General features: G+C 37.7%; 1 protein-coding gene across 4 annotated transcripts in view; it reads right to left on the bottom strand.

The window, feature by feature from the left end:
- The window catches only part of CNNM2 (cyclin and CBS domain divalent metal cation transport mediator 2), a 147,138-nt gene that overhangs the window by 116,907 nt on the left and 2,741 nt on the right, over positions 1-27,490 (bottom strand). The gene's annotated exons all lie outside the window — the stretch shown is intronic.

The raw sequence follows: 27,490 nt of genomic DNA on the forward strand, positions 1-27,490 counted from the left end.
GATAAAAAAGCTGACTCAAAACTTTAGAAAACCAAGCTTTAAAACAGTGAAGTAGATGCTATAGGGGATTAAAAGCTCTCTACTGGTAATCTTCAATGAAGATATCACTGAGATTTTAATAAGTTCAATTTTGAGTGAAACAGCAAGTATTAACTATTTTTTAAAAAAACAGTCTGAAGTGATAACACACCCCTGGGATGTAGGTATACAACTGCAGTTAGGGAAAAACTGATTTGCTACCTGTCTTTTGCCTCAGACCTGCAAATAATTCGACATCTACATTAAACATCTGTGATTTTATGAAGTATAAACCCTCTGGTATTAAACATCTGTGATTTTATTAAATAAGTATACACCATCCCAATGTGAGAGTAAAAGGTTCACCTCCAAGAGTGGGGGAAAAAGAACAACGGGAGCATGTTTAACTTCTCACCCTACAATGGCTGATCCTCCAAACGAACCTCATTTTTTGAGAGCTGACTTTATGTCAGGTGCTTGACTTATAATATCTCATTTAAGCCTCACCAGATTCCTATGAGGTGTTTTAAACATGAGAAGTCTGGGGACTGGAAAGCCGAAGAAAAACTTAACAAGGCCCAGAGCTAGTAAGTAGCAGAGCCCAAGTTTACGTTTTTCCTACTATATGTCACACCACCTCCTCCCCACGCAGAGTAGTTTGTCAGGTTAACTAGCTCTCACTGCTGGTTCATTCATCACAGGCCACAGACACCAATACTCCTCTCTCGATTTCTCCATTAAGAACGTCTAATTAGCCCAATTAAGTGAGTATTTTTATAAGTAACTTTAAAAATGACTTTATTTTATACATAAAATTACATTTCATTACAGTTGGTAACTGCAAACTCCTTGAGGATAGGCTCAATAAATATTTGTAGAATATTTTTTAAAAACTATTAAGCCCCTCTGAAATTTGTTACTTGCCTAAAGAATTGGTATCCAAACATTTGCTTGTTTCCTTCACTTATCCTAAAGTAAAACAAAGCATACACAATGGTCCATTTGTTCAATTTCTAAAAGAGAACTCAAAAAATATTATTCTATGATCAGAAATAATAATTGCCTTCTTTGAATTTCCATACACTTTGTCTGTCTTTTTGAGCCCCTATCATCCTATACATGTATTAAAATGATTTCTCTGCATGCTTTATATTCTCTACCAGACTTTAAGAAACTTTAATATGCCCACAGCACCTAGCATAGCAGATGGTGAATGTTTAAATGAAGAAAATTATTTCTCCTTGTTTTTTGTATATTTCTGTCATATTATAGATGCTCAGAATCAATGTGGTTAATAAAAAAGAAAAAAATTCTATAATAATAATGAGATTCTCCGGCAACAATCAGCCCTGAATCAGTTGATTTCTGTCATCAGGTTCTAATTAAGAACGGCAGATAAAGCAGATGGAGACAGCTTTAATCTTCATGCTAAGTTGATCCTACTCTGGTGAAAACACAGAAAAATTGTTTGGACAAGCCAACTGAACAAACATGATATTGGATGTCTAAAGGAAAGTCATTCTTAAAGAGTCTTCTTTCCACTAGATGGCTATCTGAACTTCAACCAAGAGAGTCAGTCGATGGGGAAGGATCGCTTTAATGTTACTGTGTCTTCCAGCTAGGCCCAAGAAAGGGGGTGACGGTAATGGGGGGAAACATCAGACAGGGAGGTGTTATTTTTTTCTATTTTAAAAAGGTTTCCCTTTTTTATCAAATAAAAAATTAAAAAAGAAAAAAAAAAGATTTCCCCTTTTGGAACTACTTACTTAGTCCTTTTTCCATTTTACTTGCTCATATCATTTACTAAGCAATGTAGAAGTACTTTCATAGGAATGATGAAATTGTGCCAAAGTTCTCATTGAGGAAATGTAGAGTTCACTTAAACTCATTTGCCATTTGACTTCTGATGCAAGCTCCAAGAACTTCATTTTGCCCAACTAAATGTGGAAATTTACCTACGTGCAATATTTCTTTTTTTAATGGCTCCAAAATAAAGGTAAACATTAATTATTAAACGCCATCAAACAAATTTTCCATTAAGTAAAATGTGTTGTGATCCATACAGTAAAAACTCTGGCCATCTGAAGTGAACCACTTACAACCATTTATTCAAAATCATAATGTTTATTCACTTTTTTCTGATTATAGAATAAAAGCTCATGAAGAAATTTTGGGTAACTGAAAACACAATTTATTTTGTTTCTTCTTAGTCTTTAAATTTTTTCTATGCAAATATATTATTACAAACTTCGTATAATACTTGTAATGCATAATATACATCATACTGTGACAATTTTCCCATGTTATTAATTATGCTTTGAAAGTACATCATTTTAATAGCTATGTAGTATTTCATTATTTGGATATATCTTGTTGGACATCTAAATTGTCTTCAATATTTTTCTGGTCTTAATAATACTTTGATAAACGTCTATGCATACTTCTATGTCTGAGTGAGACCATGTCCTCAGGAAAGATGCCTAAAGGAATAACCATAAGAATCCCAAACAAAAATGTTTACCAGAAAGGATGTGTCAATTCCCACCTGCAGTGAGAGTGCCATCTCCTCACACCTAGGCTCAACACCAAATTTTACCATTAAAAAATTATTTTTTACTAATTAGGCAAAAACTGGTATTTTGCTGTTTTAATTTGCATTTCTTTTATTACCAAGGTGGAATTTTTCTTCACTTTTTAAAATTTAAGTGGCTTATTTCAAGTTAGAAGTTTGTTTTTCATTAGTATAATTAGATAGCCTTCTTTAAATCTCGTAAAACTTTCAACTGGCTCTAAAAGACTTTATTCTATAATACCACAGATTTGGCTATTCTTAGATTAAATACTGCAAAGAAAGAGTAATATCTTTAAAACAGAAATTTCATATACTGTAAATTCATTTTTAAATTTTATCATTGAATTTTACAATTAAAATGCTAAATCAGTTGTACTGCATTAAATCCAGAAGATAAAAACAGTGTAAATTCCCCATTTTACAGGAAGAAAAACATTTCATAAATGTTTCCTTTGTAAAAATGTAAACATTTCTTTTTATAAGATATACTGAAAGTGAGTTACTAGAGACATAGCCTCAGCATTGCAAAAAATATAGTTAATCCCTGAGTATAAATAAATGCTGTTTTATTCCTAGCTTCTCATAAATGAGATTTCCTGGCTCATCATGAACATTTAAATACCAGTTAAAAGAGCAGAATCAAAATGCTCAATGATATATTACCAGAGCATGGTGTTGCCTCTCTAGGTTACATTATTTGCTGGAGTAAGGACAATACGAAGGTAAGAATGATCTGATCCATCTGGTAGGATGTACCCATTTAAAATTAGGTTGAGTTTAAGATATTAAGTGAGGGGGAAAAAATAAAACACTATAATCTCAATTATGTTAAAAATAAATACACAGGAGATACATAAATACGCACTGGAGGAAAAAGATACATCAGAACGTTAACAGTATAGTTGTGCACCACTAATGACAGAAATACGTTCTCACAGATGCATCGTTAGGTGGCGCAGTCCGTGTGTGGACATCATGGCGGGCTCGTACACCGACCTTGATGGTCTAGCCTATTACACACCGAGGCCAGATGGTGTAACCTGTTGCTCCTCGGCTACAGCCTATACAGCATGTACAAAACAACAGGAGATTAAATCACGGACAAGAGAAAATGACGCAATCAAGAGATGTGGTCAACACAAGATGTATGAGGCTGCTGCCAGTGTAACATGGCATACTGTTTTACAGCAAACTTTCTTTTAATAAGCAGAGAGTACACTCTAAAATAATGATAAAAAGTATAGTATAGTAAATACATAAACCAGTAACGCAGTTGCTTATTATTAAGTACTATATACTATACCTAATTGTACGTGCTATACGTTTAAACAAATGGCAAAACAAATGGCAACATAGGTTTGTTTACATGAGCACCACCACAAACACGTGTGAGCAATGTGTTGCAATATGACGCTATGACATTACGATGTCACTAGGCAACAGGAAATTTCCACTCCATTATAACCTTATGGGATCACTGTTGTACACGCGTATACAGTTCCACATTGACCAAAAACTATATCACGCAGTACATAACTATAGTTTTATCTCTTGTGTGGTGAAAACACAGATGAAGAAAAGCAAATGGCATTAATTTTAATAGTTAAATATTGGTTGTTTTATTGCAATACCATTATGCATTAATGTAACAACAAAGTAAGATTTCACAATACACTAGTTACTGTCCCTCCAACAACCTTTTAGTCATGATCTGCACAGTATGAACCGTACACAACAGTATGCACATTAACACTGGAAAGTGGTAATGAAACTCAACATACAAAGCATCCACCAAGTTTTAAATGAAATGCAAGTGACATATCACAGTGCTTTTTTAAAACTAATTTCACTCAGCACTTCTGCATCAGGCACTGTGCTGAGCTCTTCACATTAATTAGTTTATTTAACCCTTTCACAACTCTAGAAGCTATTATTACTATTCTCATTTTAAAGATGAGGACACAAAGAGGGTAATAAAATTGCTGGGTTAAGAAAATAAACAAATAAATAAATAAATAAAATAGGACACGACGGTTGCAGCCAAGATGGTGGAGTAAGTAAACACTGTCTTGCCTCCTCTCACAATCATCTCAAAATTACAACTAAACTACAGAACAACCATCACTGAGAATCGTCTCAAGTCTACAGAAGCCCTATAACTAAGAATTAAATGCTCCAACCAAAAGGTAGGGTAGCTGAAAGGATAAAACAAGACCCTTCCATATGCTTCCTGCAAAGACTCACTTCAGATTGGAAAACACACAGAGACTGAAAGGAAAAAGATTATTTCGTGAAAATGGAAATTTAAGGGGAAAAAAAACCTGGGGTAGCAGTACTTACACCAGACAAAATAGAGTTTAAAACAAAGGCTATAAAAAGAAACAAAGAAGGACCCAGTAATTCCAGTTCTGGATATTTATCTGAAGCAACCTAAAATGCTACTTCGAGGGGACGTGCGCATCCATATTTTTTTTTGTAGCATTGTTTACAATGGCCAAGATGTGGAGGCCACCTGTGTGTCCGTTAATGGATGAGTGGATAAAGAAGAGGTGGTACATATATACAATGGAATATTACTCAGTCATAAAAAAGAAGGAAATCTTGCCATCTGCAGCAACATGGATAGACCTAGAGGGTATTGTGCTGAATGGAGTAAGTCAGACAGAGAAATCTAGATATGTGGAATCTAAAAACAGGATAAATGAACAATCGAAACAGAAACAAGCTCATAGACACAGAGAGCATTTAAGGGTTGCTGGATTGGAGGGGGGTTGGCGGGATGGGTTAAAGGGAGAAGAGATTAAGAGGTACAAATTGGTAGTTATAAAATAGTTATGGGGATGGAACACAGAATAGGGAATATGGTCAGTAGTGTTGTAATAACTATGTATGGGATCAGATGGGGTACTGGATTTATTGGGGTGATCACTTCCTAAGTTATATAAATGCCTAATCACTGTGTTGTACACTTGAAACTAATAGTGTATGTCAATTGTAATTGAAAAATTAAAAAATTATATTAAAAAACAGAAAATTAAAGAAAAAAGACGAGGACACATAAGCCAAAGTCACATGCCCAGTGTCATACCGCTATGACGTGAAGAAGGCAGGGTTCTAAGTCAGACGTCTGACGCCGACACTTGCGCTTTTATCGAGAATGAGGCATTGGGATGTTTTCACTGATGATCAGCCTGAAAGTATAGCTACACTGAATATTCCAGATATCGATTCCAGATACAGATTGTAGTTTCTTGAGTTAACAAACACACCACCATTTACTCTTCTACAAAAAACTTGGGAGTCCCTCCTGAACAGAAGTAATGTATTTGGTTCACTTTTCATGTGTAGTAATACTGGTAAATATGGCATTTTACTGTTTTACAATAAAGTGATCTCACTCAAAACTTCCAAAACCAGGATAATCACCTCTGCCTCTGAAAGCACATGTTGAATTCTGGCTGTCATGTAAAAAGGGTTTTTAAAAGCATCAATCTGAAATAGCTATCACAAACCAAAGCACAAAGTCCAAGTTGTAGAAACCAAACACAAGTTGCTAGAATTCAGAACAAGTCAATTCTGACTCAACAGTCTTAAGAGGAAAAGGGAATTTGAAACTAAGTATACATAAGAATCCCAAATTCAACACAGGTAGAAAAAAATGAAAAACAGACCTAGAATTCTACACAATTCAATACTTCCAACTCACTCCCAGAGCAACTGCTATTCAGTGCTGTATTCTAGATTGTGGTAGACATAGGGATTTATTACAGAGAAGCAGAGTAATGCCAAAATGAGCAGTCTACCAGTCTGCCATTGTTCAAAATGACAGATTAATTACTATATGGCACTTTAAACTGTGTCAGAATTAAACAAAGAATTAGTCATGTCTCAAAAAGATGGTTTTCTTCCATTAGTGTTTAATTCCAAGGACAAAAGTCAAGACCTTAAATTAAACATATAAGAAATCCTGACCTAAAAAAAAGAGCCATCTTTAGTGAGAGGAAAAGCCATACAACCCTAAAACCAATAGTTTGTTGACTTCCTATTATAAACACAGTGGCTGAGTATAATAGATGCTTTGAGAAATGTTAATGAAAATATAATTACCTAGTGCATAAAGTTCAAATCACTCATCCGAGCACTCAAAAACTTTCACTTTTAGACCAGTTTACCTTTCCAACCCAGTCCCTAGCTACTCTTTCTTCCTTGCCTTTCTTCCACACTCATATCTCAAGAGGAAATGGCCTCTGTCCTACCCGTATCTCTAACAGCAGAAATCCCACTCGTCTTTCAAGATCCTCCTCAAAAGCAGACTTCTCTTTGAAGTTCCTCCCTCCAAGTGGTTCTTAATAGCATTCTTTTATCTATTTCAAAGCACCAGCTTATCCCCTATCTATCAATGATGTCTTTCTCCTCTGCTAAGACACTGCTGCAAAACCGTGAACCAAACAGGGGCCAAGGCTTCTCCATCTTTGCAATGTCCACATAAGCCTAGCGGCTTTGTGCAGTGCATGGTCGGCTTAATAAATATTTTTTAAAAGATGTAATAGGAGACATTAAAATTTGATCTATATCATGTCCCTCACTATCTTGTAAATATTTATTAATTGATTTATGATCTTACAAAAACACAGTTGTTAAAAAGCAACCAATTTTACATACAGAATAGTACAAGCCTACCCCATACTGAGAAATATGAAAGAGGTACAGGCTTTGGTCGGAATTCTGAGGTATTAGTGAACTTTTATGCCCCAGTTAGCACAAACCCATCATATCACCTAGTTAAGAAAGAACATATATGGCACTGGGGAGCCAAACAACAGGCTGCCTTTGAGAAAGCAAAAATACTGGTCAAACAGATTAAAGCTCTTACAATCTCATGCTGGGGCTGCCATTTATGTTTCCGTAACCCTGGATGGCATGGGCTAGACATTATGGCAAAAAGAACAAAAGGAGTGAGTGCCCCTGGGATTTTGGTCCCAACTGTGAGAGGGGACAGAGATCAGACAAACATCAGATGTACTCCAATAGAACAGCACTTATTGGCAGGTGTACTGCGCTTCTGCAGGTAGTACCTCTTACTAGAGAACAGCCAATTGCAGTAATAACCTCCCTTCCTATCAAGGGGCGATCGACAAGTTCCACCAACCGGCCTCTTCCAGGCTCAGACTCCTACGTGGACTAAATAGCACGCCTATTTACAACAGAGGAGTGCTCTGTCAGTCTGGTCTCTACAGATGCAGCAACTATGAGGCCCTGTTGAATACAGAGACCTCCAAATGTTCCTGTTTTTATCTCTGTGTCGGCCCCTGCAACCTGCAAAGAAGGAATAGGGGAGATTCCAGCTGGCACTTGGTACAGTGACAGGGTAATCCATCTACATGGACAGAAGTTGCCATTCAACTATCCACTGATACTATCTGAATGGGAACAGGAACAAATCACAATAGCCATGGACTGAGTTAAGAGCAGTCTGACTGATTGGTACTCACGCGTGGACCTTGGCTGTGTACTGACAGTTGGGCCATTCTAAAAGAATTAATTCTGTGCTTGGACAATGGAAGGTGGAGGGGTGAACAACTATGAACAAACCTTTGTGGCGACAAGAAATGCAGAAAGATATCTGGGCTCGCCTACCAGAGCCAGGCAGCTCTCTCACTGTATTCCGTGTCCCTGCCCATAAAGCATCTACCCCTCCAGGTAATCAGGAAGCAGATGCTTTGGCAAAAACACGCACTTTAGCAACTGACCCGTCATGTGGATGCTGCACATTGGTTACACTGGAAAAGTGGGCATCACAGTGCCCAGGGAGGAGGCGCTGGAGCTTAAATTGAGGGCAGCAGCTCTGGAGTCAGCAAAGGCCTTGGTTCGAGTCTTCTATTCACAAAGTGCCCAACCAGTAAGGGACTGGCAAATTGACCATGCAGGGCCCCTTCTCTTGAACAAGGACTGCAAATATGCTCTGGTGTGTGTCGACACCAACTCTGGGTTAACTCAAGCTTTCCCGTGTTGGCAGGCTAATCAGGCTGCTACCATAAAGGGACTAAAAAAGGTACGTACTATACAAGGTCTGACAATTAAGTTTGTGAACTTGCCACATGTGTTTACATTGGCAGCACTGTGCAAACAGCTCGGTAAGGTTTCATAACCTTGGTATGTCAGTGTCTCACAGCTGTGTTCGTGTTGAGGTATGGCGGTGTCTTGTTGAGCGGCGTTCATTATTGTTGCGGGTTTTTGTGTGCCATTGCGAGAATGTCTGAGCTTGAAATAGAGCAACGAACAAACACTAAATTTCTTGTTAAACTTGGCAAGAGTGGAAATGAAATCAGGGACATGTTAGTCCAAGTTTATGGGGATAATGCCATGAAGCAAACAGCAGTGTATAAATGGATTAAACGTTTTTCTGAGGAGAGAGAACACATCACTGATGAAGAGATGGGGGCCAGTAACAAGCAGAACTGATGCACACATTGCAAAAATTCATCAAATTGTGCATCAAAATTGTTGGCTGACTGGGAGAAGCATAGAGACCAAGCAAACATCAACAGAGAAACAGTTAGGAAAACCTTAACTGAAAATCTTGGCATGAGAAAAGTGTGTACAAAAATGGTCCTGAAGGAGCTCTTGCATCACGACAATACACCAGCTCACACGGCACTGTCTGTGAGGGAGTTTTTAGTCAGTAAACAAATAACTGTATTGGAACACTCTCCTACTCACCTGATCTGGCCCCCAGTGACTTCCTTCTTACCCGAAGACAAAGGAAATATTGAAAGGAAGACATTTTGATGACATTCAGGACATCAAGGGTAATATGATGACAGCTCTGATGGCCATTCCAGAAAAAGTTCCAAAACTGCTTTGAAGGGTGGACTAGGCGCTGGCGTCAGTGCACAGCTTCCCAAGGGGAGTACTTCGAAGGTGACCACAGTGACATTCAGCAATGAGGTATGTAGTACTTTTTCTAGGATGAGATTGTGAACTTAATTGTCAGATTTCATATATGGGTACCCCTACAGAACAGACAGTAACTGGGGGGGGGTCACATTTCAAAGGACATGATATACAAAAATGGGCAAATGCACACAATATTAAATGGAGGTTCCACCTCCCCTATATAACCCACAAGCAGCTGGGCTGATAGAGAAAAAAGTGTCCTAAGCAACAGACCTCGGCCAGATGAACAAAGGTGCTATCACAAACGTTAATACATTTAAGTGACCACAGGGGCCTACTGCCCCCTACGCCAGATTAGGAACTCAGACTGAGGAACCCAACATGGTACAGATGGAAAACAAAGGACACATCAGTAATCCTGGTGCTTGCTATTTTAATAAAGGCACCAAGACCTACTGTCCCCAGAACAAGGATCATTTCCTGGACTCTGCAATGGGACAATCTGCCAGAATGGGTCAGTTACTTCATGAGCTGAGGTGGGGAGGAACTGCTCAGTCTCCGATGGGACCTTGTCATCCTAATGCAGTTGGGACTCATGGTGACACTATACATGGACCAGCACACACCATCAAAAGAGGGGAGAAGCTAGGGGTCCTGGTCTGGCATATTCCGCCCCCTATTCATCTCCTCCTGCTGAAAACCACCTCCTCTAGCCAACATGGTTTACACAGCCCGACCAGAGTCCCAAGGCCATAGCTACATTCCTATCCAACGATCAGGCTCTGAGGAGAACACCTCCCAATTGAAGTCCCCCCTAAATATTTGTCTTTCTGACTAGACTTTTGCTGTGCTATCCAATTACAGGGGGGTACCTGTGCCATCATCCAAACTGAATGTTGTGGGGTTTATTATGCCAGATGTACCTGCTAATATTTCCTCTTTGTTAGCACATATGAAAGCTCAACACCCTAAGTGATCCAACAACCCCAAGTCTAGGCAACCTCTTAACACAATGGGTCTCTTAGCATACTGGTTCGGGTCCTGGGGAACATGGTGGAAAAAAGTTGTTACTAATACTTGGATTGTTTCTTTTAATCTGTCTTTTTGTCTTTCATGTGTATATATTGCTGCTGTGGTCTGTGTCTCCAATGGACTCAACTGGCTACCACACGAGCTTCCTCCCTGTTAATGAAGCCCCTCCCTGACCACTCGGGACTCCTTGCGGAAGAGGGGGGAGGATGCATGAGATTGTGAGAGCCAGTCATGAGGGGTAGAGTGTGGAGGAAAGACTATTTCATGATGTGACCGCTGCCTGACCTACCAGCTAGATCCTGGCCAGAAACAGAGATTGCTTCCTAAACATCCCCTCAGACTGTCCGATCGACCCCTCCGCTATGCACTACGTGCTGGCTTATGCTGGTTCCTGGAACAGGCAGTTGCCCTGCCCTGGGCAGGCAGGTATGGCATTTTCCCTTCTCTGGGGCGGTCCACGCCCCAGTACCCCTATCCATCCTGCCCTGTCCTATACATTCCCTGGGCACCTCCCACGTGACACAGGGGATATCCGTGGAGTCTCACTCCCACCCAAGATGAGCCTCGTATGTAAGTTCCCTTAATAAACTCTTGCCATAATGATGGAGTTGTTAGTCTCTTCCTACGATCTCTCGGCCCTGGGAAATTGTACGTAACAGGACTGTTTTCAACCGAATAGTTGGGATGGAGCGTGTTCCCGCATCAGAAGGTAGTAATGAGTAAAATGACATCTAGTGAGCCTGACAAAGCCATGGTCATTGTCTGATATGTTGCCTAAATTTAGACTTAATGCACAGGGACTGAACATTTTAGTTGGCGTGGTGTCAGTCAGAGGATAACCTAAGATTTCTAAACTGAAGGTTCTACTCCTAAAAAGATGAAGCACCATAAAAGAGAGAACAGCAGGTTTGAGATCAAACACCTAACTTCCCAGGTCTACTTCTGCTTACTTATCACACGACCTGTGACTCTTCAGGCCTGTTTCAGAAATAATACCTATATTTTGCCTCTCTCTGCGTATCAGTGAAAAGGAGTTTGGTAAAGTCCTGTCATGTTCAGCACCGTGACAATCAGTCCACCTCTCTCCGTCCCAACCACCATTTCCTTAAATCATCATCTCTCACCAGACTGCTGCAATTAGCCCCAAGTGCCAGCCTCTCCGCAGCCTTTCTCACTCCTCTCCAATAGATTTTCCACACAGAAGACAGGAATTCTTTTCAAAATGCAACTCTAATCATGTCTGACTCATATAACCCCACTATTTCAAAGGTACATTACTGCCCTTAGAAGAAATGGTAGAACCCCTAGTATGGCCTGTAACGGGGTTCACTGGTATAGTCCCTGCTTATTTCTCCAGTTGCATTTTGTGTTATGCCCTACCTGCCAACACACACAAACTCTGTGTTCCAGGCACACTAATCTTCTTTCAGTTCCCTGAGTACAGTATTTCCTCCCACCTATCATTTCTCCCTGTAATATTCTCTTTTCCACCCCCAAATTTCCCCTAGTTGACACCTCCGTTATCTGTTAGATCTCAACTCACTCAAAAGTACCTTTCTTCCCTCACCTCTCACCTGCTGACATCCTCTCACAGTACCAAGCTCATTTCCTCCAGAGCACATCCCGTAATGGCAAGATTACGTTGGTTTCATTTATGTCTATCTCCTCCACCAAACTGCCAGCTCCAAGAGGACAGCAACAGATGTACTCAAAAAAGAAATACAGTATATGCTTCAAAAAAGAAATGATCTTTTGAAACTTGGTAATGGAAAATTATGAGATCGGTATTTTCACCTGTGTTTTTTCAGTGTTTTTATATAGTTCTTCTTTATAAGTATTCCCAAATATTTTTAAAATCCTAGCCAGTATCTAAAATCATCACTATGTGAAACACTGGAAGACTAATACATTTTTCTAAAACATAGAAACACAGGCATTCCACATCAAAAGGTTTTGCCTGCCTGAACTTATTCACAGCTTTAAAACACTGTGAAACATGGCTATTAAATACAAAACTGAACTTTTATAGGTTTATTTTAAAACCCCGGAAACTATAAAAAGGATTATAGCACCTATGAAGCAGTAAGAAAAGGCTTAAAATGTATGCCGGAGAAGGGATTACAAAACATATGACTGGGGAATTTACGGCAACCAGGTTAGTAACTATAAACTTGTTCAGAGCAAGCCAGCACTTATAAGAAAAAAAATCAGTTATTTAATGGTTCATATATCCTATCTTACCAACATTTACGATGAGCAAAGAGTCCTGGTATCTGGTGAAGAGTTATTCAAAATATAAGCAGAAGGGTATTTCAAAGAAAAAATGGACACTAATATATTAAAAAATGCATGGTTTAGTTCTTTCTCAGAACATAATATTGTTTTTGCCAAGTTGGTACCTTATGTTAGTGTGTTGCAGAATTTTCTCCTTATCTGAAAAGTAAACAGCTGGAAAATAAGTACCATGTTGAAATCCCCAGCCCTTTCTCAATGGTGCTTAAAGTCCTATCCCAGATATAAATCAAAGTAGTTAAGTCACTCTTTCAGGCTACAGAAGACACTACAAATTCAGAATTGAAGCAATAATACATCATAAGTTTTCAATTATTAATATACTTCCCTGAGACTTAACCTATCTAAATGAGGAGTGAAGAATTTGATCTCAGAGGGGTTGCACAAGCTCAAATTGTACAACCCCTTTAAAAACAAAAACCTCGTTGAAACAACAGCTACCACAGGTGCTTTAAAAAGTCCTGCATGGTAGAAACTGCCCCCAACAAGAGACTTTTCTGGCAATACAGATGTTCCATTAGTATCAATAAATGTACCCTAGGTATCCCTAACGGCAAAATGGAAAAGACTCCGGATAGAATCAATATGTACAAAGAACAATCTATGTGTACACTATAAATAGGGCAAAGAATCCTAAAATCCAGTCAAATCAACTGCTCAAAGTCTCCCGAAACACAACTCTTCTGATTCTCTGCCTTTCCCAATATTGTTCCCTCCAACTGAAATGCTCTGACGCTTCCCTCAGCCTTTGGCCTCCTTTGAGACTGCCCTAAGAACAACCCCATTCTCTCACTGCTAAAGCACTTCATAATATTCCCTACAGCACCAATTAACTCATTCTTTTTCATAATTGCAGTCGGGACTTCTCCCCTACGCTGCCTGAGGACCTGGATAACATAAAGTCGCTTTCCATATTCCACACTGCCTTGCACGTTATACATCAAATATTTATGGAAACTGTCAGAACTTGAGGGACTTGGAGGTCTGAGCTGCAACCATGTCTTTATGGTAAAGCAATCAATGACCTCAGAGGTGAAATGGCTTCACTATACATTGATGGCGTTCTCTAAGTGGCAAGACGACCAGAGATGAACTAAACAAAATTCCTGGCCTCAAAAAGCACACAGTCCAATAGAGGAGAATACAACTGTAAACAACAATTACCAAAAGGAAAGAAGATCCCCACAGTGATATATGAAGGTATGAACAGAATACTGTAACAACAAAAGATGGCACCTAACTCAGCCTAAAGGTAGGGAGTTAAAGCCCTGCTCTGCAGAACACAACTCAGCTCATGTAATAATCAAAAAAAGAAGGGAAGTAGAGGAAAGCTTCCAAGACATTGGTCTTAGAAATGATTTTTTTGGAATTAACACCACAAGTACAGGCAAGAAAAGCAAAAATAAACAAGTAGAACTACACCAAACTAAAAAGTTTCTGCACTGCAAACAATCAAAAAAATGAAAAGGCAACCTATGGAAAGGGAAAAAATATTTCCAAACCATATATCTGATAAGGGGTTAATATCCAAAATATATAAAGAACTCATACAACCCAATAGAGAAAAAAAAGATAACTCGATTTTTAAAACGTGCAAAGGACATGAATAGACAGACATACAAATGGCCAACAGGTGTAGGAAAAGACACTCAGTATCACTAATTATCAGGGAAATTCAAATCAAAACCATAATGAGACAGCACCTCACACCTGTTAGGACAGCGATTATCAAAAAGTCAAAAGATAACAAGTGTTGGTAAAGCTGTGGAGAAAAGACAAACCCTTGTGCACAGTTAGTGGGAATGTAAACTGGTACTGTCATTATAGAAATCAGTATGGAAGTTCCTCAAAAAATTAAAAATAGAACTACCATATGATCCAGCCATCTCACTTCCGGGTATATATCCAAAGGAAATAAGATCGCTATCTTGCCCATGTTCATTGCATCATTTTTCACAGTAGTGAAAATATGGAAACAACCTAACTGTCCATCAACAGTTGAATAAAGAAAATGTTACACACACACACAATGGAATATTATTCAGTCTTTAAAAAGAAGAAAACCCTGCCATGTGCAACAACATGGATGAACCCAGAGGACATCATGTAAGTGAAATAAGCCAGACACAGAAAAACAAAGATCGCATGACCTCACTTATTTGTGGAATCTAAAAAAAGTTTTTAAATTGTGAAACTCATAGTAACAGAAAGTAAAATGGTGGTACCAGAGGCTGGGGGTGACGGAGGAGAAAAGGAGAGATGCTGATCCAAGGGTACAAGCTTTCAGTTATAAGGAAGTTCTGGAGACCCAATGTACAGTTTAGTTAATAAAAATACTGTATTGTATATTGAAAAAGACCATGGAAGGGAGAGATAAGGACAAAATCTTGAGGAATGCTCAATTAAAAATGGAAGGAAGAAATGAGGAACAGGAAACAGGAAAATCAAGACTATACTGCACCGTGCAACAAGAGCCCAGCTACAAAGACCAGGGGTCCTCGCCTTAGTGCCCAAAGCAGCAACGGAGTCAAGGAAGCTAGGAAGGGCGACAACCCAGCTGTGGATTTGGCGAGCATGGAAGTCATTGGTTGTTAACAGTTGAAGCCAAACTGGAGAGGATTACAGAGGAAGCCAGGGATGAGGAAAGGAAGTCCACAAATACCTATGCCTTAAGAAACCTTGCAGTAAAAGGAGAAAGGGAAAGGAGACAGGTAATGATTCCCTAAGACATAGAACTCTGCCAGAAATGCCTACATTAGCCTCTGAACAAGCAGTGAGGTTAAGTAAGCCTTAAGGAAGTACTTACAACATTCAACCTAGTTGGGAGCCTCAAAATAATGCTGTGGGTTACAGGAATACAGGAAAGAGTCTATCTACACCATGTACACGTATAAAGAGGCAGCAAATCACATTTGCTATTAATAGCTGGTTTGGAAAATGGCCTTACGGGGTCACAAAGAAAGTAATACCTGGAAGAAAGAAAAAAAAAATAGGTGTGAAAGAAAACATGCTTAGAGAAATTAAAAATCTTATATCACAAAATTATACACTTAAAAAAAAAAAGTAAGTAATACCTGTAGTAATAACTGCTGGTTTGTTGGACTTTAGCTAATGGGAGCTAAACCAGCTTAAGTCAATACAGGTTCCTTTTTGGTTTGTTTTAGTCTCACTATGAGACTCTTAGAGACTCTCCTCAAACATCCAGAGATGTTTGGTTGTCCATTCATATTTAAGAAGTTTATGCTTAAATGCTGGCTGGAAGTCCTGTGTCAACTGATGAGCTTCACTGTAAGGTAGCCATGCAAAACTTTTATGTATCTTTAAATATCAAGGAACTGAGTAAATCATAATTTGACTGTCTGTATGCATGGGACTACTTAAGAGCAATATTGTTTGTAATTAAAGCAAACACCAATTTCTCTTCCTAAAATGCTTAGTTTTCTTGGAAAGTTGGGTAAAAGGAGGAGAGGCAAAATCCACTGTCATTATTTTATGTCATTTAAAAACAAAATGTAGAAAGATGCCTAAATGAACAGCTAACTTATCCTATAAATAAGGGTAGTTTCTATATAGACTCAAGGGGGAAAAAAAGAAATCACATCTTTGTATCTGAGATAAATGATGTACAATAGATGCACAATTTTATAGAAATATAATCGAACCAAAGAAATGCCTGATCCTCATCAAAGTTAAAGTGCTTTGTTTTGTTTTGTTTTGTTTATTTTAGCAAAACGTGTAAGTGTGAAAACCACTGAGCTTCAAGCATAGGTGGTTCCCAAATATTCCTTTTATTCTTTTGTCTCTTCTTAGTAATCACTGCTGGATTTACAGTGATGATTTCTACAGATAAAATGAAGCATCAGTTTCCAGAATCTCAATGTCCCCAAGTGAGATGTATCTCAGGATTACAGCTTTATGCTGAAAGTACGAATCTAGCTAAAACTCAACTGCTCCACCAATCTTTTATATTGCAGGCCAATCAGGTAAGTATCAAACAGCTTCATTTCAGGCAGCCCAGACACAAATCTAAACAAACTGTCCAGACACAAAACTAAACAAACTGTCCAGACACAAATCTAAACAAACTGGATTTTGTCACCTAATAACATATTTTTTAAAAAATGCAACTTTATCAAAAACCTAAATTCCTTTTTTCACACACAAAATTAATTTTACTAAGCTGTTGTACACACACGTGCACACACACACATGCATGCACACACTTTAGGAGCTTTAAAATGCTAGTCATCTTTTACCCCAAACACTAAGGATTCCAACAAGGAATAAAAATGACACAAATGACAGCATGGCTGCTCTATGACAAAATATTCCGTATTTCCTAAGAAAAAAATAATGCATTTCACCTAAATACACTGAATTTCACTTAAATACCTAAGTCAGTGATTCAAGTTACAAAATTTACACTTTTAATAACATTTTAATGGATTCTCCCCAAACATTACAAAGCACATGATTTAAAAAAAAGAAAAAAAACTCAAAGCAACATAGAAAAACATACTTCCTCCCCTAACACCTACCAACAAGAGGTGGTTATTGGGGCTGGCCCGGTGGCTCAGGCGGTTGGAGCTCCGTGCTCCTAACTCCGAAGGCTGCCGGTTCGATTCCCACATGGGTCAGTGGGCTCTCAACCACAAGGTTGCCGGGTTCAACTCCTCGAGTCCCCCAAGGGATGGTGGGCTCCGCCGCCCTCTGCAACTAAGATTGAACATGGCACCTTGAGCTGATCTGCAGCTGAGCTCCCGGATGGCTCAGTTGGTTGGGGCACGTCCTCTCAACCACAAAGTTGCCGGTTCCTGCGAGGGATGGTGGGCTGCGCCCCCTGCAACTAGACCTAGAGCTGCGCCCTCCACAACTAAGACTGAAAGGACAACAACTTGAAGCTGAACGGCACCCTCCACAACTAAGATTGATGCAATGTTCCCCCAATAAAGTCCTATTCCCCTTCCCCAATAAAAAAAAATTTTAATAAAAATAAAGTAAAAAAAGAGGTGGTTATTATTAACATTTTGGTAAATGTTCTTCTAGTCTTTGCAGTCAATGTATGTATCCAGGAACAAGAAAATAAAAATATTAAAGACAATATCTAAGCAGATGGCCCATACAATATCATTATAATAATATTTTACCTAATTGACTTGCTTCTAGCAGAATTTCAACCCCCACCCCAACCAATCCCATGTCCCTAAAGTACAACCACTGAAGCAAGAAAAATATCTCTGGTCTATAATCAACTTTACAAAAACCAAATTATTCCCTGCCACACCTTAAATCAAGGAGGTACACTGGTAACTAAAGGAAACAAATCTTGAAGGAGACAAGAGCGCATGCTGTCTTGTTCTAGCTGTTTTTAACATTACCTCTTAATACCTGCTCAAATATTTCCATCTCTTGCATGATTCTCAGGACTGCCTAAGCCCCAAATGCTATTCTGCAGAGACTCCAAGTTGAGTCAGCACTTTATTTTTATGATTGCAGATGGGTAAATGGAAAAACTGAGGCTTTGCACAATCCCATAAAGATCAGATGATGCCCTCAGTCTGTCTTTGCTAGCATAGGAAAACATTCTCCCTCTCAGATTACCAACCCTCCACACCCACCCTGCACACACGCGCACGCACGCGCACACACACGTTTCATTTTGTCTCTTCTGGCTACCTGATACTCAAAAACCTCAAGGATTATACTGTTGAAATGCACAGTGACTACTATTGAAATGCACAGGGGTTTTTTGTAGTCTCTATAAAAATGACCCAAGGAAAACCCTTGGTAAAAAGGCCTGGAGAAGAAAGGCACTACAAAACCATTTAGAGATTAAGCAAACACAGTCTTTTCTGTGCTCACCTCCTAGCCCAAATCCCAAATATGATACAAATTCATTTTAAATATTAGATAGAAACAGATTAAATTTTAAACTCCCACTTTCAGCCAACTATATTTTTGGTCTCTTTGACACATTTCATACAGCCTATTTCTTTTTCTTCCTATATCTAATCTAAGATAGAATTTACTCTTTCCTATCCAATTTCCCCCCAAAATGACACTGTCAATAACCAAGAGTGGGGTGCTTCACTCCACATGACAGTGGCAAGTAAAAATGCCTAAATTTTTTTAAAGAAAAATAAAATCCACTACAATCAAATGAAACAAACATAAAATAACACCCTAAAAAAACCCTCATGTTTTTAAAAAGCACTTTTCTATTTTAAGAACCACTTGTTACCTAAAAAAAGAGTTCAGCAAAGTTGCAGGATATAAGCTCAATATACAAAAATCCAAGTATATTTTTATATACTTGCAATGAACAATCTGAAAATGAAACTAATAATTCCATTTATATAGCATCAAAAATAACTTTATTCCTAAGTATTTTATTTAACAAAAAATTGCAAATACACTGAAAACTACAAAACACTGTTGAAGGAAATTAAAGAAGACCTAAATAAATGGAAAGATAACCCATGTTCATGGATAAAAAAATTTATATTGTTAAAACTGCAAAACTCCCCAAATTGATCTACAGATTCAGTTCAATCTCTATCAAAGTTCCGAATGCTTTTTTTGCAGAAATAGACAAGATGATCCATGAAAAATTCATATGGAAATGCAAGGGATTCTGACAACCAAAACTACCATGAAAAAGAAGAACAAGATAGGAGAATTCATACTTCACAATTCAAAATTTACTACAAAGCTACAACAGCCACAAACAGCATGATACTGGCATAAAGAAGACATACAGATCAGTGGAACAGAACTGACAGTCCAGAAATAAACCTTCACATTTATGGCAACTGAGTTGTGACAAGGATTCTAAGACAATTCAATGGGGAAAGAATAATCTTTTCAGCAAATGGTGCTGGAACAACCTGATATCCAGATGCAAATGGATGAAGCTGGACCCCTACCTTACACCATATACAAAAATTAAGTCAAAATTGATTAAGGCTTAGATGAAAGCTCTAAAACTATAAGTCTTAGCAGAAAACTTAAGCATAAATCTTTGGGACCCTGAATTAGGCAATGGTTTCTTAGATATGACAATAAATACAAAGGAACAAAAGAAAATTTGATAAACTGGACTTCATCAAAATTAAGAACTATTCTGCTCCAAAGGTTACTAACAAGAAAGTAAAAAGACAACTCACAGAATGGGAAAAAATATTTGCAAATCATGTATCTGATAAGGGACTAGTATCCAGAATACATAAAGAACCCTTACCATTCAATAATAAAAAGACAAATAACCCATTTAAATAATGGGCAAAGGATCTAAATAGACTTTTCTCCAAAGAAGATACACAAATGGCCAATAAGCACATGAAGAATACTCAACATCATTAGTCACTAGGGAAATGCAAATCAAACGACAATGAGATACCACTTCACACCTACTAGGGTAACTATAATTGATTAAAAAAAAAAAAAGACTAACAAGAGTTGATGAGGATATGTAGAAATTGGAACCCTTATGCACTGTTGGTGGGAATGTAAAATAGTGCAACCACCTTCGAAAACAGCTTCGCAGTTTCTCAAAAGTTAAATGTAGAATCATCATATGACCCAGCAATTCTACTTCTAGGTATATACCCAAAAGAACTGAAAACATATGACCACCCAAAAACATATACACCAACATTCATAGCAACATTACTTATAATAGCCAAAAAGTTGAAACAGCCTAAATGTCAATCAACTGATAAATCGATAAACAAAATGTGGTATATTCCTAAAATGGAATATTATTTGACCATAAAAAGGAATGAAATACTGATACATGCTACAACATGGATGAACCTAGAATACATTACAGTAAGTTAAAGAAGCCAGATACAAAAGGCCACATTGTATATGACTTCATTTATATGAAATGTCCAGAATAGGCAAATCCATAGAGACACAAAGTGGATTTATGCTTCCTAGGAACTGTGGGAAATGGGGAATAGAGAGTAGCTGCTAACGGATACGGGGGTTTCTTTCTGGAGTGATGAAAATGTTCTGGAAGAGCCAGTCATGGTCGCACAACCTGGTGAATATACTAAATACCCACCACCAAGTTGGTCACTTTAAAAGGGTGAATTTTATGATATGTGAATTAGACCTCAATTCTTAAACAATTCAAAAGAAACATTTGTTTCAGCAATAAAATGTTCCTAAGGAGAAATGGAATATGTGTTCCCTAAATATGAGCAAAGGTTAGTTTTCCCAAGATTAGGACTCAGCATATTCTCAGCAGATCTGCATTTTTCCAGGTAAGTTACTGTACGAGATTAACAAAGTGATTCTTGCAAAGACTGGCTATGATCACCCTATCTTAACACAACTATTTTCACTTTTCCCAAGTTCCCTTTCAGTCTATACACATGTATATTCTTACATGTCTATAATCCATGCAAAATAACCTGTATAAATTCTCCCATTTTGGTATATAGCCTTCAAAAATTATCATTAAGTGGCTGTAATTAGTTAATATCCATAATTTTCTTAACTCCTTCCCCTCTATCTTGAAGTATTAGATATTTCTTTCCAATTTTTCACTATTTATAGAAAATGTTCCTATATACATGCAAAATGAAAAGCCAACACTGCTCTTTTCTTCCCTTGAATTATATCACTGAATTAATATTTCCAGGGGAAAAAAATTACCAAACCAAAAGGTAGGACATTTTTATGACTCCTGGTTGCCTTCCAAAAGTATTACAAATTTACATGGCTAAAAGCAACAAAAAGTTGCTATATTAGACATTACCATTTTTTATGCTTTTGATGTAATCAGTGTTAAAAGATTTCATCAGAGTAATCTGAGATCTTCATTCAGTTTTCAAACTTTGGTTATTCAAGGGCATGATCTTGCTCTATTTCTTTCAAACTTTGTTGTCCTTTTCAGTCACTTATAGTTAAAGAGAATGAAGAATTTTTTTAAACTCAGCGTTCTTGCCCTAAGGAGGGTAGAACATAGAATCGATTGTTCTGTTTTCCTTAAAAATATATATGCCTGTGGCCATTTTGTCAAGTAACAGCAATAGCTATAAAAGTATGAGAGCCTAGAATTCAATCACAACAAAAGGGGAAAAAAACCTAAAATAATTAGGCACTTTCAAGATTTCAACATCCCCAACAACTATGAGCACCCATGGCCCAAGGTGTCTCTCTTGACTAGCAGTCTCCAGAAAGACCAAGAACAATGAAGAGCCTATAAAATCATGGTGATAAAAATAATGGTGAACTAGGCACTCAAGTGCCAGGTACTGCTAGAAGCATTTTTACATTCATTATCACATTAATTTGAACTAAGTACCCTACAAGTCAGAAACTACCCCATTTTACTGGGGAAAAAAACTGAGTCTTAAAGAGGGTAAGCTACTTCTCCAAAGTAGATCCAGAAAGGGTACATTTTTCTTAATCTGCATTAGCAGGTGTCATCCTCCCACAGGATGTGAATTCAAAGAGAACTATTCCCACCTAGGTTTGACAACAAGGGGGCCGCTAAATATGAAGAAATGAGGGTCTCATCATCACTACAGCATGACTTATGGTCAATGGTAACACTAATGTAAAATAGGGGGAGGATTAGCACCCCCATTATCTCCATTAACCCCTAAACCAGCCTAATAAACATATCATCTACAGAGGGCTTGTTATCAGTCCCTTAGCTCTGCCTTCTAAAGCCTGCCACCCTTCTAATCCCTCTAAACAAGACATTCTGGAGTTGCCAGTGCATGTGATGTTGAAAGAAAGAAATGCTTCTCATTGTCACTCCTTTTTTGTATTGGTAGGATTTGCGGTTACTTGTTTGAGCGTTCTGAGAAAAAGATGAAAAGACAATACTAAAATAAATTACATTCAATCCTAGTCATCCATTTCCATGTAGTAAGTTTAATAAACATTCTTTATATGCCAAGTAAATCTTGTGGGAATTGTAGATTACTACCAATAAAATATATGCATTTAGAGGAAAGGGTCCTTTAGAAATATACTACTTTATACATAACTAAATATCTAATTACGGTCCAGAGGTTTGTTCTTAAAAGTTTAACTAGTTCAAGAGCAAATAAAACCATAAAATGTTATGCTGCTTCAGTCTATTCTGTGGGCTTTCCTGGTTAATAGTATTTTAAATGTATTTAGATTTGCTAATACTAATGAAAATTAACTGGTCCCTCATATTAATTTGGAATGTTTCAGAATTTAAATAATTCTGAGGGCCTTTGTGGGAGGGAGCAGGTGGTGTGTAATCCCCATAAAAACCAAGAAAAAAGGCAGAACAAGGTCCTGTCCTGTTTCGTCCAGATCACACTAAGTCAGAGGCGGTATTCAACTACGGTGTCTCCAGGTCTAAAAGGCTATGCCTCAGATTTCTGTGATCCTATTAACACAAATAACCTCCAAAAATCAGACACGAATCTCTGTAAGAATTTAGCTTACGTTATAAAAAACCTGGAACATAGATGCATGAATGGGACACATGCTTCAAATGCACTGACGAGTATTTCTATGGAAATTTTACAGACCTGTATGTGAACAAAAATTAAAAGAGCCAAGAAGCTGCATCCCACAGCCCCAAAGCCAATTTTCATTACTCTCAACCAAAAATAAAACATGATTCAGGGATATCCGAAACAAGTTAACTCAAAAGAAATATCGGACATTTAACTACCTGAGGCTTCATGAAACCTAGATATTTCCTAAAATACACTCCTAGGCTGACCTCAGCAGAGTAAAAAATTGAAAGTAAGCGAAAATAAACCAAGCTCACACATTCAGACTTATTTTCTATGTAACAAAATGCCTGTCAAAAGATGGCCTGAATCCAGGATATCAAAAATATTGACATCAAAATCATGAGACAAAAATCAATGTCAAACCTAAATGTTTGCTTTTTCAGTGATGCAGATCATTTCAGTGATACAGGTACCTTTACCTTGGGACCAGAAGACCTGCTTGTTGGAGTGGAAAGAGCTGCAGTCCAGGGTCTGGGACTTGGATTCCAGTCCTGTTGATGCTACTAGCCAGGTGGGTGGCCCTAAGCAAGCCACTTAACATTCTCTCCTTCTCAGGATTTACATCCATCCTCATTTAAAGAGATTGACTAGACCACTGTTTCCTAAACTCACCTAATCATAAGAATTACTTCAGGGTAACTGTCAACAATCGAGATTCTATGCCTCCTTCCCTAGAGATTCTGGAATGTTCAGGAAGTCTCTGAGTGAGGACTAGGACCTTACTCATAATAAGTGACCAAAGTAATTCTTATCATCTACATTTTTCAAACACTGGACTAGGTGATCCTCGAGCTGCCTGCCTTCCAGGTCTGATTCTACACTATCTGAATATTTCATAAGGATTTTGTAAAACCACGCACAATTGTAAGAGTTTAACGTGTTATTGTACAAAATTAATAAACATACAAGATCACAGAAACAAATACACCCATCCCCCAAACACAATTCATACTTTTAAATACCCATAAAACATCCTCCTAGATTCTGAGCAAGTGGAACACTTTATTTGGTGAAAAAAAAATTCTTTATATTAAACTCTCAGCATATTAATATAGAAAGACTTGTGTTCTAGGAAGAGAGAATTGCATACCTATGTATACCTATATGTTTTACGTGAAAACTATACATTGCATTCTTCCCTTAAAGAACAACATTATCTGATGATTCTACCTGTTCCTAGCTAAAAAAAAAAAAAAAAGTCTAGAAAACAGCCTGACTAAGTCCCTAGGCCATATAAAACAGCACGCTCTGCAATACTGGAATGCAATTGTTATAAAGCTAAAATAAACAACACAAAAGAACAATAACTGGTTACTAATTCTTCAAATTCAACCCCAATGTAGGCAACTATGTGGCCAAGAGTCCCCAGTCTTTTGTTAAGGTTTTATCAGGGAAATGGAACTTTCTAGAATGCTTTCTGCACACAAAGGTAGCAATCTTTAAGTTAGCTTTTTCTTCTGTTACACTATTTTGCTATACACAGTTTTTCTAAAATTCTCATAATCTTCTAGTGGGATTGGCTTTTATCCTCTTATTTAGATTTATAAGTAACTACAAAACTAGCAAAGGAAGAGAGCCTGCTCGCACGGAGAGCAAAGGGGCGGAGCTGCAAAGGATGCTCATTAGCAGCCGATTACCATCCAGGTGGCTACAAAGCAACGCAAGTAAAATCAAGCTTAAAACACAAAACTGAGTTGAGTCACCCTTGCAGCACAAACAGACAAGACACTAAGAGTCAAACATCACTACATACTTCAGCTATTAGGAAGAAAGTGTAGAGTAGTCCACTACAGTAGCACACACCAATACACTACAATGTCAGCATAAAATATTTTCAAAAGGAATCTTGATGCTTGACATGGAAATCCTGGAAATAGAATTCTTTAGATTTAGGATCACACAGGCCAAAAAGGGATTTAACGGCAAAAGTGGGAACACCAACTGTATGTACAATTATCACGAAAGGACTGGGTTTAGAAGCCAGCTATATGTTTAAATACATTTCTGAGTCTGTTGCCCAACAAGCTCTGAGGCAATGTTTTGACCAAACCTCACATTCAATTATAATAGAAATGTAAAATCAGGACCCAGGGGGTCAGCATAATAGAGTGGTCAAGAGAGCAATGTTGGCTGTCGCACAGACCTGAGTTAAAACCCCACATCCACAAATTACTGTGCGACCTAAAACAAATCATTTCACCGAACCCTCACTTTCCTTGTTTGTAAAATGGGGATAATACTTCAGTCAGCTATTAAGGAAATTTAAACAAGGTGATTCGTGTAAAACATGCAGCCCTGTTCCTGGCAGAGTAAATAAGTAAGCAATAACAACAATAAGCTAACTGTAAAATTAGCATGATTACTATTTTCCAACCTCAAGTAAAGCTAAGTTTCCAGGCAAAAGTTCTAATTACTAGAAAGAAGACATTCACACATACTTACATAAAGGTAGCTTATCATTTCTTTCCACTTTACAGTAATTTTCCCCCTCCTCAGTAAAGAATAAACTCAGACTAATGGATGTAGGGCTATATACAGGAAAGTCTTCAATGCTGACATTCTTAATTAGGAAGGGTAATTTTCAATGACATCCATCCGGATTAACCACCTAACCAGTTTTGGGGAGTTATAGTTGGTATTGTTAGGAGAAGAGAAGAAAAAGCCTTCAAACCAACCCATACACCATTATTCAATAGAGAAAATAGAAAATTGACTGTTCTCATTATTTCATAATTGAATTAAAAAATGAAGAAGAAATAAATCAGGTGAAATATTTTAATTCATACAGAAGAACACAGTTGGTAGTAAGGTTAAAGTGACCAAACTCATTAAAAAAAAAAAAAAAAAAGATCAAGAAAAGGAAAGTGAAAAGTCAGTTATTCCCATAGTTTAAGTAACACCCACGATCTCTTATCATTTTAAGATCATGGCTAAAATTGCAACTGTCTTTGCCCCTCTTCCAAATGTGCCACTGGCTTGAACATACCTTTAACTTGTATTATATCTCCTTAACCAAATACATCATTCTGGTGAAGGACAAAAATAAAATCTTGTGCATTATGATTTTTCTAGAATTCATGGGAAAATATTCATAATTCAATCATTTAAGAGATACACTTAAAAAATACTGTGAGAGGTCATTTGGGGGGCGGAAAACGTTCCTCATGAAAATAATCAAAGGAAAATTGTTCAAGGGCAACCAAAAACAAATTTCAAAATAATGCAAATTTTGAAATTTTGAGTTAGGAGCAGGCTTAATGAGTTGTGAGGTACAGAAGAACCAAATTCTCAAAGAAAAAAGATACATAGTGAATTAAAGGCTTCAGCAGGGAGTACACACTACCAATCCATCAGTAGGTGTGCAAAAAATCTGAATAATAAAAAAATAGAATAAATTATCTGTATCAATACTGGGAAATTTAGCAACAGAAAGATAATGAAGTATTTCAGAGGCATTTTCAAGCATTTCAAGGTATCTTTCTATATCACAGATATGACTGCAAAATGAAAGAAGAGACTGGTTCAATGCTCTCATTAACAACTTAGCAGAGAAAGAATAATGACACTGCTAAAAGAAGCTCTGTCACCTAGAGATAATGGACATTTTCTTTTTACTGTTTAAGAACCCAGAAGAATCTCCTTCGGCTTTTAAATGCAAATTACCAATCTCAGAAGCACATTCTGCTCTATTACTTCATCTGAAAATTACTGCAATGTGATCCTCTTCCTGAGAGGACCCCATTCAGGCAAGAAAACAGAATTAGGACAACCACACTCTCAGAGTATGTTCAGATCGTCACATCCAGGGAGCTCTCACCCCTTACACATGGCCTTTTTCAGTGGAGAGACCACTATGGGTGATCAAAATTGTATGTGAAGAAGGGAAACAGGTTTTAGAACTATCAGGTCATTAAAGGTCATATGGACATTTTAATATGTGCACGTGCACAAGCACCACAGCAACTAAAAAACTCAGCATCCCTTAGTTTTCAAACAACAACACTAGCTATTTATTGGAAACTTTTTTTAAAAGGTGCAGAATTTCAGTAATAACAGGATGAGTTCTTTTCCTGAACATTACAAGGTAAAACAAACAAAAAAATACCACAAAGCAAAACAGGTGAGCACCCCAGACTCTGCACTTCTCTTCCCTGTTAAA

This window comes from Rhinolophus ferrumequinum, chromosome 16 (assembly GCF_004115265.2).
Source record: "Rhinolophus ferrumequinum isolate MPI-CBG mRhiFer1 chromosome 16, mRhiFer1_v1.p, whole genome shotgun sequence".
NCBI classification, from domain to species: domain Eukaryota; kingdom Metazoa; phylum Chordata; class Mammalia; order Chiroptera; family Rhinolophidae; genus Rhinolophus; species Rhinolophus ferrumequinum.